Here is a 20,192-nt window from a genome sequence, read left to right on the forward strand (position 1 = left end):
ATTGAGATACATAAAAGAGAGGCTCAATAAAACATAGGATTGTTTCGGGTAGAGAAACGTCGACAATTCCAAAGTGGGTCGAAAGTCCTTTCGATTTATAGATATTGTGCTTTGGCCTATAAGTAAGATACTCTCGTCGAGAAGCGATTAACGGTATCTTACCCTTCCGGTTACTACACATCTCTAAATGATTGGAACATTCGGGACTTTGGCGAGAACAAAAATCAAGGAATGGGACTTAATCGACAAGATGCGGGTTTCACCCCTAACTTGACGGTTTCGTACCCTAAATGTGGTTGGTACTTGTCGGCCAAAATAAAATTTTGACACTTTGACAAGGGTCCACTAGAGTTGAAATGGAAATTACCATTAAGTTGTGGATGTCACTCCTAGCTTAATGGTGAAATTTCGTGCAAAAATAGATTAAAGGTAGTGTGAGAGTCGTTTACCAAATTGTGGGTTTCACGCCTATTTTGGTAAAGTTGTCTCGTTGATGTTACAAGAGTATGAAATAACATAAGTGTATGTGTGTTAGCCTTAGGAAAGGCGCATAAGTTTAATAACAAGAAGTCTAGCTAGGAAGCATGCATGGTAGAGTACAAAAGTTTTAAACAACAAATAAGAGACAAAGTTCCTAAAACTATAGATTAGGGCAAAAGCATGGCAATTTTCCTAATTCCCTATAGTTATGGCTCTGATACCAATCTATCACACCCCAACCAATGGCGGAAACATCGGGATGAGACGAAGTGTGAAGATTGCTCGAGACATCATAACGCTATTTGTGACAATAATTTAATAATCTAAATTTCATTTCCAAACTCCAAGTAGTCATTAGTACAAGATCCAAATAACAACAAGTTTAATCAAAGTAACAAATCAACATAACCAAAATTCGATACAACATATTAAACCTAACGTCTAAAGTGTGTATCTAGGCATCGTGCTACCTCTTTCATTTCATCATCATCAACCTGTAACATGTTTAAAATACAATTCAATGCAAAAGCAAAGGCGAGTATACAAGTTTGGTACATACATAGCATAAGATAAAAGTGTGAACAATTCCTCATAGCAAGCATGCGATTCAAGATAAACATTAAATATGGCATGTGTATAACATATCAAACCAAGAAAACGCAACTTGCTCATGACATAACCAAAGTTTCAGTAGAGGCGGGTCGTTAATCCTATAGCGCTACATATGTCAAGGTTTGGCTCGTACGAAGTTAATGATAAGTTCAACACATAAGAATCACCCAAATTTAAAGTATCAAGTCATCACATATACAAGCATGTTATAGGAATGTTCATGTGTTTAGACAAAAGTTCATGTGTAAGTTTCAATAGGTAAACATGTTACACCCCAAAAGTGGTAAAAATAAAAGGGGGAAATACGAGTATACTCACGGTTTGCAAGTGGTGACTTGAAATTCCGAGAGCAAGTTTGTAGATGAATTAGTTCGGAGCACCTTGTCCTTCTACACAAGGAAACGTAGGTGTGTGAGTTTGGCGTATAACGGAAGATTATAGATTCGGAGTTTTTAAAATATATAGAAAGTAACATAGGTGAAAATAATCATCTTGTACACATAACTCTTGTTCTTGACACTATTGAAACTCAAAAGAGTTGGTATGATTTCATGGATTCTAAGATCCATTAGAGTCGTAACAAGGGCATGGTCATAGATGATGTAACGTCCACTTAACAAATAACTATTAAGTCATCATCAAGTCTTAGTTACTTAGATGTGTACATATAGAATAGCTTAGGTATTATATAGTTTACAAGTCTTATGATTCAAGCATGAGGTAGGAGATTAATGTCTCCATTTAGGTACCTCTTTGTGTCATAGAATACATACATGAGGTAGGAAGAGCAAGCTTCCATTTAGGCACCTCTATTGTTCACCACTACACTTGTTGTTATAAACAACAAGGAGGGTCATGAACATACAAGTATCAAGGTATTAACAACAACTAATCTATAGCAAAACATCAAGTAATGAGTGGATTCTTATGAAGGATAGCCCAAGCTAATCCAACCATCACACATTCAATAAGTTTCACACTTGAACATTACTTGTGGGTAAAACCCTAATTAAAAACAGAAAGTTTATGAGGTTTTAGCCTCTGATTTAGATGTCTCAACCATGTTTTTAAGCTTAACCAACCATAAGAGAGGTTGTAAGCATTAGGACATTGGTGTGAGATGTGTTAGACACAAGTTGGATAAGAAATAACTTGTTGTTGATTAATAGTAAACAAAACAGAAAGTTTTAGTCCATTTTAGGGCAAATCCAAGCATGATTCTTCCAAGGAAAAACCAAGGATTCAAACCCAAGGACATAACAAAGCAATAGGAAGAAGAACCAAGTGATTTGGTTAAGAAATAAGCAAGTTACACTCACTTTAGTGAAGTTACAAGAATCTGTCCAAAAACTCAGATTTACTGCAGATTGAGAGTGAATTTGTGAAGATTAGAGAGTTGTGAAAGTGTCAAATGGGTTGGAGAAGGTGGGTATTTATAATGGAAGAGTTATAAGGTGATTGGAGGTGATTAGAGGTGGATTAAAGGTGATTGGGTGAGGTTGGTTAATGGGATTTCGTGCATAATCAGCTCAAGAAACACAATCTGCCGAAAACAGGGGCTCGCGTAGCGCGAGCATCAAGCCCCATACCCGTCGCGCTACGCGACGGGGTCCAATTTTCTGGATTAAGTTTGAAAAATGACAATTTGGCCCCTGTAGTTCATAGTTTAGGGTTTTTAAGAGTTTTTAGGGGATGTTCTTGTCATATAAGCATTGTTTAAGGGCAAGACAAGTATGTTTATCATAAACCAAGTATAATTGAGTGCATGAATGTCGAAATTAAGTATCGTTCTCGTTCAAAACACGTTCAATGCATAAGTTTAGTTTAATTATAAGTTTCGCACATAGTTTCCAAGAATAACAATTAGACATTGATTGATTCACGAAGTCGAACATACGAGCATACATAGAGTGTGTATAACATAAATGTAACAAAATACAAGCTTCATTAAAGATCCAAGTCTCGGTTTAATAATGATTACAAAGAAGGAACGATTACAAGACTACAAAGTTTCCAAAGATAGAAATACGAACAAAGCTTTCTATAAATGGAAAGTACAAAAGAGCCGGGCGTTACACTCACCAAGCTAACATGTCAGAGTCGGAGGTATGTCGTTTCTGGGATAACTCTAAAATGAAAGTTGCTTTTGTCGAGTCAGTAGGTCGTTCGGGGGGTCTGGCATCGATTTGGAACCCAGATAGGTTCTTGGTGGAGGAGGTCATAAAGAATCAGAGATTTTTGATTCTCTCGGGTCGAATCCCGGGAACTGAAGAGAAGGTGAATGTTGTAAACATCCATGCTCCTAACAACCCGAATCGAAGGAGAATGTTGTGGAGCGAATTAGCGGGCTTCTTTAATTCTGGGGAGATGTGGGTTCTTTTGGGTGAATTTAATGAAGTCCGTTCGGAAGATGAGAGAGTTAATTCGAGATTCGATAAGGGATCGTCGGACGCTTTCAACGGGTTCATAGCAAGATCTGGCCTCATGGAGTTCTCAATGATTGGAGGTAAGTTCATGTTTATTTCCGGGCATTGTGATATTAAAATGAGCAAATTGGACAGGTTTTTAGTTAATGATCTTTTTGACTGCTTGGCCGTATACAAAAGTGGAAGTTCTAAAACAGGGGTTTTCGGACCACTGTCCCATTCTATTATCTTGCTTGCCCGCTGATTTCGGCCCGATTCCATTCAAATTCTTTAATTCTTGGATTGGAGAAAGTAGATTGGGGGTTATTATTAACAGGGCTATGAACTTAAACCTTGGGGATAATAATAAAGATGAGGTTCTGGCTGGTTTTTTTAAAAGAATTAAGCTAGAAATTAAACAATGGAGACTCGAAGAAAAACTAAAGGAACAAAAGGTTTTAAAAGATCTGCCTAATCAAATTGAGAGCATCGAGCTGAAAGCGAGTATGGGGCTGTTTCGAAGGAGGAGAAGAAGCGTAGAATCGAGCTTCGGGTGGAGGTTAATAAAATCGAGACGGCTAAAATAAAGGATCTCCAACAGAAAGCAAGGGTTAATTGGTTGAGATTCGGTGACGAAAATAGTTCCTTTTTTCACAAAGCGGTTTCGGTGAATTTGGCTAGGAATAGGATTAATGGCCTGAACTTTAACGGAAAACTTATTTCGGATCCAGGGGAGTTAAAGGAAGAGATTAGAAATTGGTTCAAAAAGTAATTTTCAGAACCCATTCGACGTAGGCCAGATTTTGATAAGTGTGGTCTCCTAGCAGTTTCGGAGGCATGAGGTTTGGCTCTATGTGCTCCGTTTTCGGAAAAGGAAGTCTTCTTAGCCATTAAAAATTGTGATGGAGACAAAGCTCCAGGTCCCGATGGCTTTTCTTTGAAGTTTTATAAAGCCTATTGGAGTATACTTAAACCGCTGGTTATGGAGATGTTATATGATTTCCATTGCAAAGGTACGTTTAGCAAAGGGTGCAACTCTTCTTTTGTGGCTCTCATCCCGAAAACTAATGACCCCCAAGACTTGGCAAGCTTTCGTCCTATCTCTCTTGTGGGCTCGTTATATAAAATCATTGCAAAAGTTTTGGCAAATAGAATCAAGCTTGTTATTCATGAGATTGTTTCTCCAAATCAATCGGCGTTTGTGTGGGGGGGCGAAACATTCTGGACAGTCCCCTGATTGTGAGTGAATTGGTGGCATGGGCTAAGAAATAGAAATTAAAACTTTTGATCTTTAAAGTTGATTTCGAGAAGGCTTATGACTCTATTAATTGGAAATTCCTATTTCGAACGATGGAGAAAATGAACATTCTAAATAAATGGACGGATTGGATTAAGGGATGTCTAAAGTCGGGTATGGGTTCGGTTCTTGTCAATGGGGCGCCTTCGAAGGAATTCAAATATCGGCGTGGCTTGCGGCAAGGGGACCCGCTTTCCCCTTTTCTTTTTATCATCGCTATGGAAGTTATTAGCTTGTTTATGAAAAGGGCGAGTAATTTGGGTCTTTTTCATGGTTGCCAACTTCCTAACGGAGGTCCTAACATAACTCACCTTTGCTATGCGGATGATGTTCTGTTTATAGGTGAATGGTCGGAATATAATGTTGTCGCTCTGAACCAGTTATTGAGATGGCTTAATCTTGTGTCGGGTCTTAAAGTTAATCGGCAGAAAAGTAAGTTATTCGGTATTGGAGTTATTGATTCCGAGGTGGCTCGTTTAGCCCGTTTGGTTAATTGTGAGGTCGGTGTGCTCCCTTTCGTTCACTTGGGCATCCCGATCGGAGTCAATATGAAGAGAGCTAAATTTTGGAAACCAGTTTTGGACAGATTCTCGGCTAGATTATCAAAATGGAAAGCTTCTCATCTTTCTTTCGCCGGGCGCATGACTCTTGTCAAGTCGGTTCTTGGTAGTCTTCCATCTTATTTTCTCTCCTTATTCGCGGCTCCTAAGTGTGTTATTAATAAACTTGAAAAGATTAGGAGAGAATTTTTATGGGGTAAGTCCAATACGGGTCATAAGCTAAGATGGATACGTTGGGAGCTCTTATTGAAATCCAAAAAATTCGGTGGTATGGGCATTGGGGGCATCCAAGACTTTAACCTTGCCATGCTCGCCAAGTGGTGGTGGAGGTTCAAAGATAGCCCGGAGCATTTGTGGGTGAAAGTGGTGGCGGCAATTCATAAAGGTAGGGAAGCTATTAATTCCATCCCTCTTATTCCTTTAAAAAAAACTATACCGGGGATATGGAAGGATGTGGGTAAGTTCGAAGGGATGTTGGAGAAATTGGGGATCAACCTGAAAGACAACCTTGTGGTGGAGGGGGTTAATTGGAAATGGAGAAGTGACTCGAGTGGCTCCTTCACGGTCAGGCAGGTTAGGGCGGATATTGAGCGGGCAAGTTGTGCAAATGGCAATGACGATTATGTTTTAGCAGTTGGGCCCCTTCAAAAGGGAATGTCCTGCTATGGAGGGCTTGTATTGACAAAGTTGCTTCTAAGGTGGGGTTGTCAAAAAGGGGAGTCCACTTAACCGATAATCTATGTCCTCGTTGTGGCATTGCGGATGAAGATTCGGACCATATATCCGTCAATTGTCTTTGGGCCCAATGTATTTGGTGGAATATTCTGGTTTGGATTCGTATTGCGTTCCCAACGGATATTAACAATCTCAAAGATCTTATTCATTTCATCAAAACGAGGCCAGGAGGAAGAGTGTGGAGAAGGGTTGTTTACACGATAGCCTTGGGAACGGTTTGGAGAATTTGGATCGCTAGGAACGAGAAGGTTTTTGAAAACCGATTCATTTCGATTATAAAGATGGTGGAGATGATCAAAGAGGATGTGTTTCTTTGGATGAAGAATCGATCCAAGCTAAAAGTGCCAGATTGGAACAAGTGGAAGGATTTTGACATTTTGGATATGTTGTAATTTGTGCTTTGCTTTGTTTGTCTTTCGTTTCCTTTTATTTTGTTTTCCAGCTTCTTGCTAACTCTTAAATATGGTTAGTAACGAAACTTTAAATATACGAATTTCCATTATCATATAATAAATGGTTCACACAACTAACTTGAATTTATCACAAAAACTGACCGATCTTAATTAGTAATGTTGAAAATAACATAATAGTCGTGTATTACAAAAGTTGAATACTGAAAACATGTAATAAACAAATTTATATATTATTAATATGAATGGAATTATGTATTATGTTACATATAACAATGTATAAATAATAATAATTTTTATTATTGTGTATCTTTTAAATATAACTATTATTCAAAATAGATCTCTAAGACCTCAATTCTGTTTACAAAATTCATTATTTAAGTTGTTTTTTTCTCTTTATTGGTAAAAAGCCAATTTTATTGGTATGGCATAAATTATATTTGTTATTCTTACTAATAATTGTTATACAAATTTAGTTAATAAAAAGTATTTGTAAAGTTATGATATAAGTTAAAGGTTTATATACGATGAATAAATCTTTTCATTATTAAATGTTAATTGACTATGTATAAAATGAAATTAATATATTTCTTAGCTCTATTAAATTGAAAAACATCATAAATCAATGTAGCTACAAATCTTAATATTATCCCATCTATAAAACTTCAAAACGTTAAGTTCTCTCCATCTACCATTTTAAAACCGAGTTTAATAAAATTTTAGTCTTTTTGCGAGGTAGTCATCTGGTTAGTTACTCTTTTTAGCTTTCATTTGTATGTTGGAAAAACTCATATATTGATTTTATAGATAGTCTCATATATGGATAACATTTTTTGTTTTTGTTTTTCTTTTCTAATTAAAGCTATTTTATTTTAAGAAGTACCAAAATCATAATTTTAAATATTATAGATCACTTATGTATATTTTTATCATAAATTAGAAATATATATTAATTATTATATATTATTAATGAATTATCATATATTAGAATTAGATATTAATTATTATATATATTATAAATGAATTAAAGATGAAAATGCCATGTGGCATTAATTAGAAGGATGTTAAAGGAGAAAATGCCATATGGCGTTATAAGTATTCTTTTATTAGTATTAGATACATATAAAGTGAGTTTTGCCGTTCAAAAAAAAACTCAAAAGTTTAATAGATATAATTTACCAAAAAAAAATGTGACATTTAAAGCACCATAAATCTATAAATGACCGTTGAATACGCATCGATTTTCCCAAAAGTTACTTTTGTTTCAAAGAGCAACTTCTTTCCCAATCACACTTCAGTAGTTTTAAACTTTGCTTGTTTAAAATAAATGAGTAAACTGTTATTTTGGTCCCTGTGGTTTGGTTCCTTTTGTTATTTTAGTGCAAATCTTAAACTTTTTACATCTGCATCTCTGTGGTTTGCATTTTGTTGTCATTTTAGTCTAAAATCCAAAAACCCTATTTTTTTTACTGTTGCAACCTCCTATTTTGTCCTGTAGTGTAGGGGCATTTTGGTCATTTAATTTTCATTAAAGCAATTTTGATCATCATCATCTTCAACCTTTGCACAACCCAAACACCACCATTTCCACCATCACAACCCACCACAACCTAGATTTAAAAAAAAAATCATATTTTCAAGAGAAAATAAATTAAATGCAAGGAGATAGGCTCAGATTTGTAATTGGGGGATGGGGATAAAGAAGAAACGAGTTACGCCATGGCTGCAGAATACACAGTTGCTTGGTGAGAGAATGTCAAATTCTTCTTCACTATGCCATCTGGATTTTGCCCCGCCAAGATGCGGGTTGGATCTTCAATGTCCCTTTAATTTTGCTGAGGATACTCTGATCATCATAGGCTTGAAACAAACTTAATAAATAATAATGCCACTGCCAGAACAACAACAACAATAACCACTGCCACAACAACAACAATAACCACCAACATCACCACCACCGCCATAGAAGCGATGGCTCTGATCACCGAGATCACAGAGATTCACAGAGATGCAGCACAGATTCAAGTAACAAAGTTGGGAGATGCGGATGCAGCAAAAACAAAAACAAAAACCACCTGCAACTCAATCCGGGAGTGGAGCACATATCATGTGGAACAAAAACAAAAACAAAAACCACCTGCAACTCATCGGGTCGAGGATAAATCATAGCAGATGCAGGGGGTTCAAGTTAATGATTAAAAAGCACAGATTCAAGTAACAAAAACCAATCCAACACAGATTCAAGTAACCTTGCATAAATCAACAAACGACACATCATCACCATCTCGCCAAGCACCACCACCTGCCACCACCACCACCCCCCTCTCGCCGCCAAACACCACCACCCTCTCGCACCCCCTGCAACCATCACACCTATCTCTCTCTCTTACATCACAACACCATCTCCTCCAAACAACATTCCACTCGAAAGAGAGAGAGAGAGAGAGAGAGAGAAACAGGAGAGAGAGAGAGAGAGCCGAACGAGAGAGAAACATGAGAAAGAGAGGAACGCAAAGATGACGATGACGATGGTGGATCTGAGTTTCGGTAGGGACGACGCCGGATATGACAATGACGATGGTGGGTGGAGCTGGATCTGATCGATTTATAGAGAGAAGAGAGAGAGTCAGTTATTTGGGGATGATGATGATTATGATTTATTTATTTGGGGATGATGTTAATAAAGAAAATGTAAAATGAAAAGCAAAATGACCAAAATACCCCTAAACTAAAAGACAAAATAGGAGGTTGTAACAGTCAAAAAAATTGGGTTTTTGAATTTTGGACCAAAATGGCAACAAAATGCAAACCACAGAGACACAGATGTAAAAAGTTTGAGATTTGGACTAAAATGGCAAAACCGGCCAAATCACAGGGACCAAAATGGCAGTTTACTCAAATAAATAAATGTTTATTCACTTGTGGAAAATGTCACGGTGGTAACGGAGAGCAAACAACGCAAGTTAATTCTATTTTTTTAAATTACATACACAATCATTTATGCTTAAGAATGTGCGAGGGGCTTTATCAACGCCACGTCATACAGGGGCTTTAAGACCCATCCTCTTAACTTGTAGGGTGTGGGATAAAGCCCCTTCACACTATAGCACCCCCTCCTTTAACCAATCCCTCCTCGTTCTTAGCGATTGAAGCTCGTTAACATGGTGGAGCCTTGCCTATCGCGCCCCGAGTTGAATTGCTGGGTGTGGGACGATGGCGCCGGGTGACGCTATAGGGGCTGAGGTGGCCCTGGTGGCGCCTCCACACCCTCCGGCCTTAGAGTTATATCAATTAACGGTCACATTGTCACATTTCACCTCTCAGTAACCCATGTAGATAAGTGTAAAAGATAAAACCTCTATTTTTTCACGTTTAACACAATGCATAGTCTAGTGTTGGCTGTCTAATTTATCATTCAACATGTAAAATGCTTTATAAAAATATTAATAAATGAAAAAAACTGAAATCACTGTCTTTTATTTTTTATTTTTTACGAGTTGATTACATCGTTTCTAGATAATAAAAAAAGGAGTAAAAAAACATGGTGTAGTATCTATTGAATGTGCTCATTTCAAATAGATCATAGAGTGTTGTTGATAATTGATCTATAATACCCCACGTCATAAGCATATAACAACAATAATCATATCTAGTAAAAATGTAAAATCCAATCAATATCATAGATATTAGTAGGGTCTGAGAGTGATTAGAGGTAATTAGATCATACCTCTATCCCAGATCAAATGATGCTTCCAAGGAGATCCCAGTTCCAAAAAATCATATATGCACATGAAAAGCATGTTATAAAAAGAGTAAATTACAAGTTTTGTCCTTTATGTTTACATCAAATTTCAGGCGCTGTCCTTTAGCGCAAAAGTTGACAGGCGGTGTCCTTTACCTTTCAAAATCTTGCACATTTTGTCCTTTAGACCAAACTCAGTTAGATTTTTTTGTTAAATCTGGTCATGTGCCTTGCACATGAGGGTACTGTTGTCATTTCATTTTCTAGGGACTATTGTGTAAAACAAATTATGTTTAGGGACTAATTTGCAATAAAATAAAAAATAAAAAAAAATATAATATCTCTCCCTCTCTCAAACCTAACCTGAAAGTCCCTCTCTCTCTCTAAACTTAAGGTCCATCTCTCTCTCTCTCTTTTCTCTCTCTAAGACAATCTGAAGGGGGGACGACAGGTACCCATCTCTCTTCTCTCTCTCTCTCTCTCTAACACAATCGGCAGTGAAGGGTGGTTGTGGTGGTGGGTTAGGGGCGGTGGTGGGTGATTTAATGGTGGGTGAAGGTGAGGGGGTGGTTGTGGTGGTGGGTTAGGTGCGGCGGCAGTGGGTGATTTGGTTGCGGTGGCGTTGGGTGGAGGTGTAAGGGTGATTGTGGTGGTGGGTTAGGTGCGGCGGCAATGGGTGATTTGGTTGCGGCGGCGTTGGGTGGTGTGTGGAAGTGAAGGGGCGGTTGTGGTGGTGGGTTAGGTGCGGCGTCGTTGGGTGGTGGGTTAGGTGCGGCGTCGTTGTGTGGTGGGTGGAGGTGAAGGGGTGGTTGTGGTGGTGGGTTAGGTGCGGCGACGGTGGGATGTTGTGATCGACGGCGGTGAGTGATTTGCCTGGTTTTTTTTTTTGGCCACAAAACACCATTGAGATGTATGTTTGAGCTCACTTCAATTATGACCAGCTTCTAGCTTCTTTCTGGTACTTCAATTATGACCAGCTTCTTTGTGGTACTTCAATTATGACCAGCTTCAATTATGTTTGAAATATATTTTGTTTTGTTTTGGGGTTTTGATCTGCACAAGTTTTTGGGCTGAATTTGGTAATTGTTTTGGGGTTTTGATCTGTGCAAATCAATATTTTATTTTGAGATAAAAAAGTGCAAATTTGGTCTGATTGTATGGTGGTTGTAGACGATGAAGGATGGTAGTGGTGGTGGTGGAGGTGGAGGATGGTGGTGATAGGTGGTTCCTAATTTCAGAAATAAATAAATATATATATATATATATGGTTATGAAAATAATATCTTAAATTATTTTGTTTTATTTTTACGTAATAGCCCCTTGATATAATTTATCTTACACAATAACCCCTTGAATGCTGAAATTACAATAGTACCCTCATGTGCCTTGCACATGACTAGATTTAACCAAAAAATCTAACTGGGTTTGGCCTAAAGGACAAAACGTGCAAGATTTTGAAAGGTAAAGGACACCGCCTGTCAACTTTTGCGCTAAAGGACAGCGCCTGAAATTTGATGCAAACATAAAGGACAAAACTTGTAATTTACTCTTATAAAAATAAAGTTTTTCACCCGGAATCTAACAACTGAACTAACCATAAGTAAAAACTAAAGATATAAGAGTAGTGAGCTACCAATATCTGGAGATGAGGGAAACATCATAGCACACATGCAAGGTCAACATAACATGCAAAGGCTATTAAAAGAATATGAAAAGCTAGGAAGCTCCCAAGAAAAGGATAAGGACTGTTTGGCAACATCTGAATGGTTAAGTGCTGAATCAATAAGAGGTCTGAACCATTAAGAGTCTGTATAATGTTTAACCGTTCAGAAGCAAATGTCTGACCAATTCAGATTAGAGGTCTTAACCATTCAGAGGAAAATTTCTTAACCATTCAGACATCTGCTCGTGAAACAAACAATCTGAACCATTAAGTGTTGAACCAGTAAGAGATCTGAACCATTAAGAGCCTCATTAAAAGGTAAACAAACAGCCCCTAAGATAAATTTATACCCTTTCCTTAAATTAATAGTTTTTAACCCTAATTATACCTCTACATGAAGTCTTATCCTCGAACATAACCTTAGAGAGATGCAAGTCTGGTAAATCTTTTCTAATCTGCTCATCGCAAGTCAATTTGGGTCTACCTTTACCCTTCTCATCTCGACAATGAGGGTTTCCAATGATCTAACCAGTGTCTTTGTATGTTTTCTATTCACATGTCAAAACCATCTCAATCTTCCCTCTCTTATCCAAGTTGTGTACTAGCTACCCTAATTTTTCCCTAAAATCCACATTTTGTATCCGGTCCAACTTTATATACTCACATATCTACTTTGAACATACTCATCTCATCTCTACTACCACTGTCGGCGTCCCCGTTCACATCATATGCTTAGGTTCACCTTAATAAGACTCGATACAATTACCTACATATATTTTAGCACAACTAAATGTTTACTAAACAAATAGGATTTAGACACAATATGCTCGTTGTAAAAGAAAAAAAACAGCTTTATAAAGGTTACTAAACTTTAAAAAAAGTATAATCAAAGTCAAATATTATTAAAAAATATATATAGTAAGACATAATACACACACATTTCATAGTACTATGTTAGGCTTTTCTTTTACTGAGTTATCTCAAGTCTTTCATAATACAATATTGATGTCGTTTAACTTTATATAAGTTTATGAAATAATACTAGATGTTACCGCTAAAAAAATAAAAAAAGTAGATGGCATTACACTAACTCTTACATAAGTAAGGTTGTGGGGTGTGGAGGGGCTTGGGTTGGAGACATTGCTTGACACGTGATGAGGGTGGGATCCACAAGCTAATACTAAAAAACTAGGGGTGTGGTGGCGCATCGCATAGCTGGGCGTGGCCAAGCCATGTGGAATTTTTAAAAAACCTACAAAGAACATTGAAAAAAAAACCTACATTGAACCAACCAACCACATCCCACCATGTCACCCAACCCTCCCGCCCCACGCCAAGCAGAATCTCCACGTCAAGCGGGCAACGCTGACCAAAACGCCAACCCAGGGTGGAGCACCCGACGTTAAAGGGCCAAAACGCCAAAAAACCCACGCCCACACCCACCAGTCTAATGGAATTCTATTCTTTCAAGTCCTGTTGACTTTTTCAGGAAGTTATTATTCACATACCCCTTTCTCCTTTCTCTTTCTTTTTCTATATACACGGAGAGTTAGAGTGAAAAAAATGAGAATAAAATGTGGAGGTATGAAAATAGTGAGCTTTTAATTATCACATTTTCGATTGATTTAAAAACATTATGAGAACCAAACTAATACTTAATATCAACTTTAATAATATCATTTTTTTTCTGTAAATAACTTCTGCTCCAAAATTTTCACACTTATATTTTAAGTGCATCAATGTGAAACCAGATAAAATATTATGAAATTACTATTTTTTTTTTGAAAGGCGTGTGCTTATCGATGTTGACTAACCACTTATGTGGAGTAATATTGTTTTTTAATTTACTTTGCGAATTTTATATGGTAAAATTCTGCAAAATATATACTACTATTAAAAAGTATAGGGGGCAATATTTAAAAGATGTGAAAGTTGGAGGGCCAGAAAGACAGAATCTTTGTCATACGAATAAGATGATAAAAACATTATCGTGGATGAGACTCCACGTTCTGTTTATCTGCTATGTCAGTTTATTTTTTTTATGTTTATTTCATAGGATTCCAATTCATGCACAATTTTGACTTTTTCTTTGACCAAAAAATCATTGAGTCAAACCATTGTGAAACTTTCATTTTGAAGGGCTTTTTCGGTAATTCACATGCCAAATCAACAACCATTCCCGCCAACCGTATCATAGCAGTTACAGACCATTTCTTTTAATAAGTAAAGTTAGTACTATGCTTTTATTTCTAATAAAAAGTAATATATTGGTCATGTTTGGCTTAACTTATTTTCAACTTTTGGAAAAGTCCTTTTGGAAACAAAAAGTCAGGAAAACATGACTTTTGCCTTTGGAAAAGGACTTTTGGGCTAAAAAAGAAAAGGCAAACACCCAAAAAAAGGACTTTTGGGCATGTAAAAGGACTTTTTTCTTCAAAATAAGGAACCCCAAACATGCACATTGTCTAAATAGAAATTAATTTATCCTTTGATTTTATATAAAAGGTCAAGGTGAGGGAGTCGCATTTCTCAATCTCTCTCATTGTTAGTATTAGAGTATGCGTAGTGGGGCTCCATATGGCGCCATTTTCTCTCATAACGTCTCCATAACGCCTCCAACACCACTACGGACGGCGTTATGAGGTAAAAAAAAATTGGGCAGCGCTATGGATATCGCGGCGTTGTGGAGGGAGCTTTCAAACCTTGCACCAATCAAAAAAAGGTTATTGTTTTTATAATTAATTAATAATATTGAAAATTATTAAATAGGTAATGATGGGTAGGGGCTTTATGACTACGGACTCTAGTGATATAACGCCCCATAAAGCCCCCGTGTGACGTGGCACGACACGTGTCGCATAACGCCCCACAAGGGGCTTTATATCTTTATTCATGTCAACGTTATATTAGATTTTTCTATTTCATTCATAACCTTTTCTAAAATATAGAAATGTTTCGGTTTTACATCCTGAACCATCTTGCAACATTTTAGATTGTACATTGAGCTCATTTAAAAGTCTCTCTCTCTCTCTCTCTCTCTCTCTCTCTCTCTCTCTCTCTCTCCCACTCTTCTCTCCCCTATCGGTGACAATTCCCACAACCATCCATCCCTCACTGGTTCACCGTGCTGCATACAACTGTGATGGTGTTCCTTAATGGCGTCGCTTAGCAACCTCAACCCTCCCTTCCTGCACCGAAGGCACTCTCAACACCCTTAGTCATTAGTGAAATGTTTAATAGATGTGATATTTTATTATTTAAGATTAGATAGTAAGCATTTGTGTTTTACAAGATAAAAATATTAAAGTTGAAAGACGTGAATTTGATAGTTGAAATGGTGTGAAATGCTATATACGGATATAATGAGTCAAGTCGAGACCGGTGCTCGTTTTAAGCACAACTCATATACTTTTTTAGCCTGAACTCGTTTTGTTATTTGTTTATTTGTTTTTATTTTTGTGTGTATAGTTATTACTACATATATAATTATAACTTTATACACCCTAACAAGATGCACATGTTTTTACCATAATATTAATACTATAATATAGATATTACCACATTTATATAACTAATATACATCTTTAGGCTTGAGAGGTTAACCAAGCACGATACGTGAAACTCGGTCTTGAGCTAGTTCAACAAATAAACTTTTAACTTAGACTCGCTTGCGCTAATTCGGTTACAACTCAGTTTGAACTTTAAGTGAATCAAGATCAGGTAAATAAGAAACGACTCATCTCATTTACCTTTTTTAGTTTTAAACCGATCTCCAGGAACCCATAAATATATAATATTATATTTTATGTTATCATATATATATACTTTACAAAATGCAACCAATGCTTCCTGAATTTCCTATTATTATTATTATTATTATTATTATTATTATTATTATTATTATTATTATTATTATTATTATTACTACTTTTAAGCAAATTTTATTTTTTGTACAGAAATTTTAAGATATGATTTTTATTAAATTTCGCACACATACATACACACACACACACACACATATATATATATATATATATATCATTGCAGCGTGTTTATTTTTATTTACATCTGGATATAAGGTTTACTTAAAACCGAGTTGTGAGTAGTAAGGTATAAATGATTGATGCACAAACGTGCATGTTATCAAAGTTGCCTTTTAGTGTGTGTGTGTGTATTGTATAAAGTAATGTTTACCTTTTTCGTTATTTTAGTAATATAATATAACATTTTATAAAATTCCGATTATATGGTTGCGATGCGCTTATTATTGACATATGATTCGATGAAAGTTTAATCTAAACGAGTCAAATGTATTTCATTTTTTGTTCTTTACTGTTCCGAACTAAACCAACACCGTCCGAACAACATCTGTACTGGTACCATATTCATTTTTATGGTTTCTTCGACGTATCACATTAGTACCGATGCTGGTGGTTTGTTTTGTGGTTCTTGATCGATGTAAAATACATATAGATATTCTCTTGGGTATATTTCTTTCGGTTGCTATACTAAGTACCGAGATCGTATCAATAATGTAACAACACAAACCAACACCGTCCGAAAGATCATAGCGGAACGCAAGGAATTCTACTAATTTAATTACAATTCCAAACTTTATGAATAATAATTTAAAAGTCCTTTTCAAACTTTAGGAATAGTAATTTATAAGTCTTTTTTTAACGGTGAAAATTTTTAAGTTGTTGTGAGAGGGATCTTACATCCTCATAAATAGAGGTCCCTAACCCCACTCTGGCAGGCTATGTTATCTTAACCGGGCCCACGCTGGCATCAGATTTTGGCTAACGGCGTCCCTTGGGAAACCATATCACACACTACCAGAGGCAGGGGCTTGCGCCGCCATAAGAGAGAATCTCTCTGGCATAACGCACGGTGGACTAAAACCCGTGGTGGCTCGGGCTCGAACTCTTGACCTAGGGTCTCGGAGAACACTGAATTGAAGTGGTCCAAGAATCTAAGAAATAGTGAGAATTCTTGATCTCTCTCAATTCTAAAATCCAGGACTTGAATTTATGTCCTGTCATTATATTTCTCCCGATTTATTAGAACTAAAAGAATTCCATATAAGCATCTCATTGCTTTAGTTGAAAGATTCTATTTGAATTAGAATCTGGTCATTCATATGACCCGCTAAACATCCATGGCTGAATGGTTAAAGTACTCAACTCACAATTGGCGAATTCGTAGGTTCAATTCCTACCGGATGCATGCCAATGAGACCGTCCAATGAAATTAGCTTTGTATCAATGAAATCTCATCATCCATACATAACGAATTGATGTGGTATATTCATATCATACTATATGAACAGTAAGAATTAGTATTGAGAAGTAGCAAAGTAAAGATCCTTTTGAAGTATGATTTATTTTAAGTTTCAATTTCACCTCTTATATCGTATATAATATACACATTTTACCTGTTTGATTTTCCGTAAAAACTTCCGTTTGTTAACTTAAAAAATAGAATACGCCGTTGTGTTTAATTACCTTTCCTTTTATCAACATTTTGATATAAATTTTGTTGAAAATGAGTTGTATTTAAAATTGAGTTTTTTTAGTTATATAATATAACTACTATATAAATGGAACCGCTGTAAATATTTTTGTATATTGGAAAGTATACCAAGTATAGGTAATGTAACGAACTGAACCGAAACCGATCAAACAACACCAGTACCTTAATTATCGAAACATGTATCATTATATGTTTCTATTGTATTCGACCGTCGTAAAACACATATCGATATTTGTTTGGTCATAACACAACATCTTTTGTAGGTCATATAAGACAAGTTTTGTGTAATTAAATCAATGTAATTAACCTTTTCATAAATGACTTTTTATCAAACCAAATCAATATCGCTCGAAAAACATAGGTGTCGATATCGGCGTTCATAAATATGTTGTTGCTTTCGATACAAGTTGTTTTTGATATTTTTTATTACCCATACAAAAGCGGCACCACAACTAGCTTTATATAGCTCATAACTTCATGTTTTTAACTTTTTTCTATTAGGTTGATACTATTTAAATATTATTTAAATATTGTAGACGTACCGAAGTAGGGGTGTGCAAAGTTGGTCAATAGTGGGTTCAGTTAATCAAAAAGTGTTAAGTGTAACTATAACCGATGATCGGTTAACTGTTGTTTGGTTAACCGTTGGTTGTGGATTGATTTCGATTAAGTATCCATTGTATCTTTTAATTATCTTTTTTTTGTTTTGTTATAGCTAAAAATAGTTTAGTTATGGTGTTCCAAGCCGCAACTTTTTTTAATTAATTTGGAGTTACATAGGTGTCGATACCGGTGTTCATATATATGTTGTTGCTTTCCATACAAGTTGTTTTTGATATTTTTTATTACCCATACAAAAGTGGTACCACAACTAGCTTTATATATATCATAACTTCATGTTTTTAACCTTTTTCTATTAGGTTGATACTATTTAAATATTATTTGATATATTGTAGACATACCGAAGTAGGGGTGTGCAAAGTCGGTTAACAGTGGGTTCGGTTAACCGAGGGTTCAGTTAATCAAAAAGTGTTAAGTGTAACTATAACCGATGATCGGTTAACTGTTATTTGGTTAACCGTTGGTTGTGGATTGATTTAGGTTAAGTATCCATTGTATCTTTTAATTGTCTTTTTTTTTGTTTTGTTATAACTAAAAATAGTTTAGTTATGGTGTTCCAAGCCGCAACTTTTTTTTAATTAATTTGGAGTTACGCATCATGGGGTCCGATTGTAACCATGAATCAATTGATGAAGATAATATTCTCGAAAATTTAAAAGATATATTGTACATAAAAAAATGCGAAAACTAAGACAAAACAAACACCAACTTTACACTTATTTTGTTTTTTTAATTTTTCCAAATTAGCAACCACTTCAAATAGATCTAATTTACATTTTAAAAGATAGAAAAGCATAAGCATAGAAGATTTGGTTCAATTACAATTGATTAATGAACAAGTTAACCATAACCATAATTATAATTGAATCGAATGGTCTGTTAATTTGAGTCATTTAACCATAACCATCAGTTTTATCAATTATGGTTAATTTTGATTAATGGTTTGGTTTTCAGTTAAGCTATATAGTGTGGGATAAAGCCCACATAAGCGCCTTGTAGATGACACGTAAACAAGGGGTCTTATCGTCAACTACCATGGACTTGGATAAAAGCTTATAGAGCCCCTCTCATCATTACTTAATTATTTTTTAATTTAGATTTATTTTAAATTAATAAACATTAAAAAAACACAAGTTAAAAACAATACTTAAATAGTTAATTAAAATAAACGACTTACTTAAAAACGGTCTCGCAGAATTCTTAAAGCCGGAAAAAAGACAAAAACTTTTAACACCCCAAAAATTTAATAAACTTTTTTTTATATGTATATAAATATGTAAGAACTTACATGACGGTTAAATTTTTATAAAGAACTAGTAAAACTTAAAAGATGAGGGACCAAAATATGAAACTTGGAAAGTTGTAATAGTAAAGTAGTGACTCGTTATAAACGGGTCAAAATGATGAAATTGTGTTAATGATGGTATGTTATGCATTGACCCGCTACGGATGAGTCAAATAAGACTACGGATGAGTCAAATAAGACTGGTATGATGAATTATGATGATGGTTAAGCCCTGTCTCGTCACGGACGGGTCGGATGGTTTCTATACTTGGATGTTAAAGGAATGTTAACAATAAATCCGTGTAAACGGATTTGATGCAAGTATTGAATGAATGATTAATTAAAATTTATGTTATTAAATTTTGTCCTTGTTAACGGGTCAAATAAAGGTTGAAATGAAAGTTGTAGTTTATGTTAAGTAAAATATACTAATGAATGTTTTGGTGTTGTGTATGATAGGTAATCAAAATCTTGATAAAGGCGAGCTTGGAATGAATACACATCGCAGCCCGTATGCGCTGTCGATTAAGTTTGTCATTAATGGGTCAAAAACACTTTTTGGGTTGTGAATGTCTTTTTAATACTTATGGTTTTGTAAGTAACTAGGTTATGGTTGTACTTGTGATACGGTGGTTCAGTTAACGTTGTTAAACACTTGATGGTTGCGTTTGGTTGACCAACCGTAACGGTATTTTGGTAAATATGAAATTATGGTATGAAAGTTATAAAAAGTTGGCATTTATTTGTCGTCTTTGACCGTGAGGGTGGTGCCTAGCGCTATTGGGCAAAAATGGAGGTGTTTTGGGGCGCCATTGGTGAAGTTACCACAATAGACTCAAGTGAGGGGGGA

The sequence above is a fragment of the Helianthus annuus genome, chromosome 2, assembly GCF_002127325.2.
Source record: "Helianthus annuus cultivar XRQ/B chromosome 2, HanXRQr2.0-SUNRISE, whole genome shotgun sequence".
Lineage (NCBI taxonomy): Eukaryota > Viridiplantae > Streptophyta > Magnoliopsida > Asterales > Asteraceae > Helianthus > Helianthus annuus.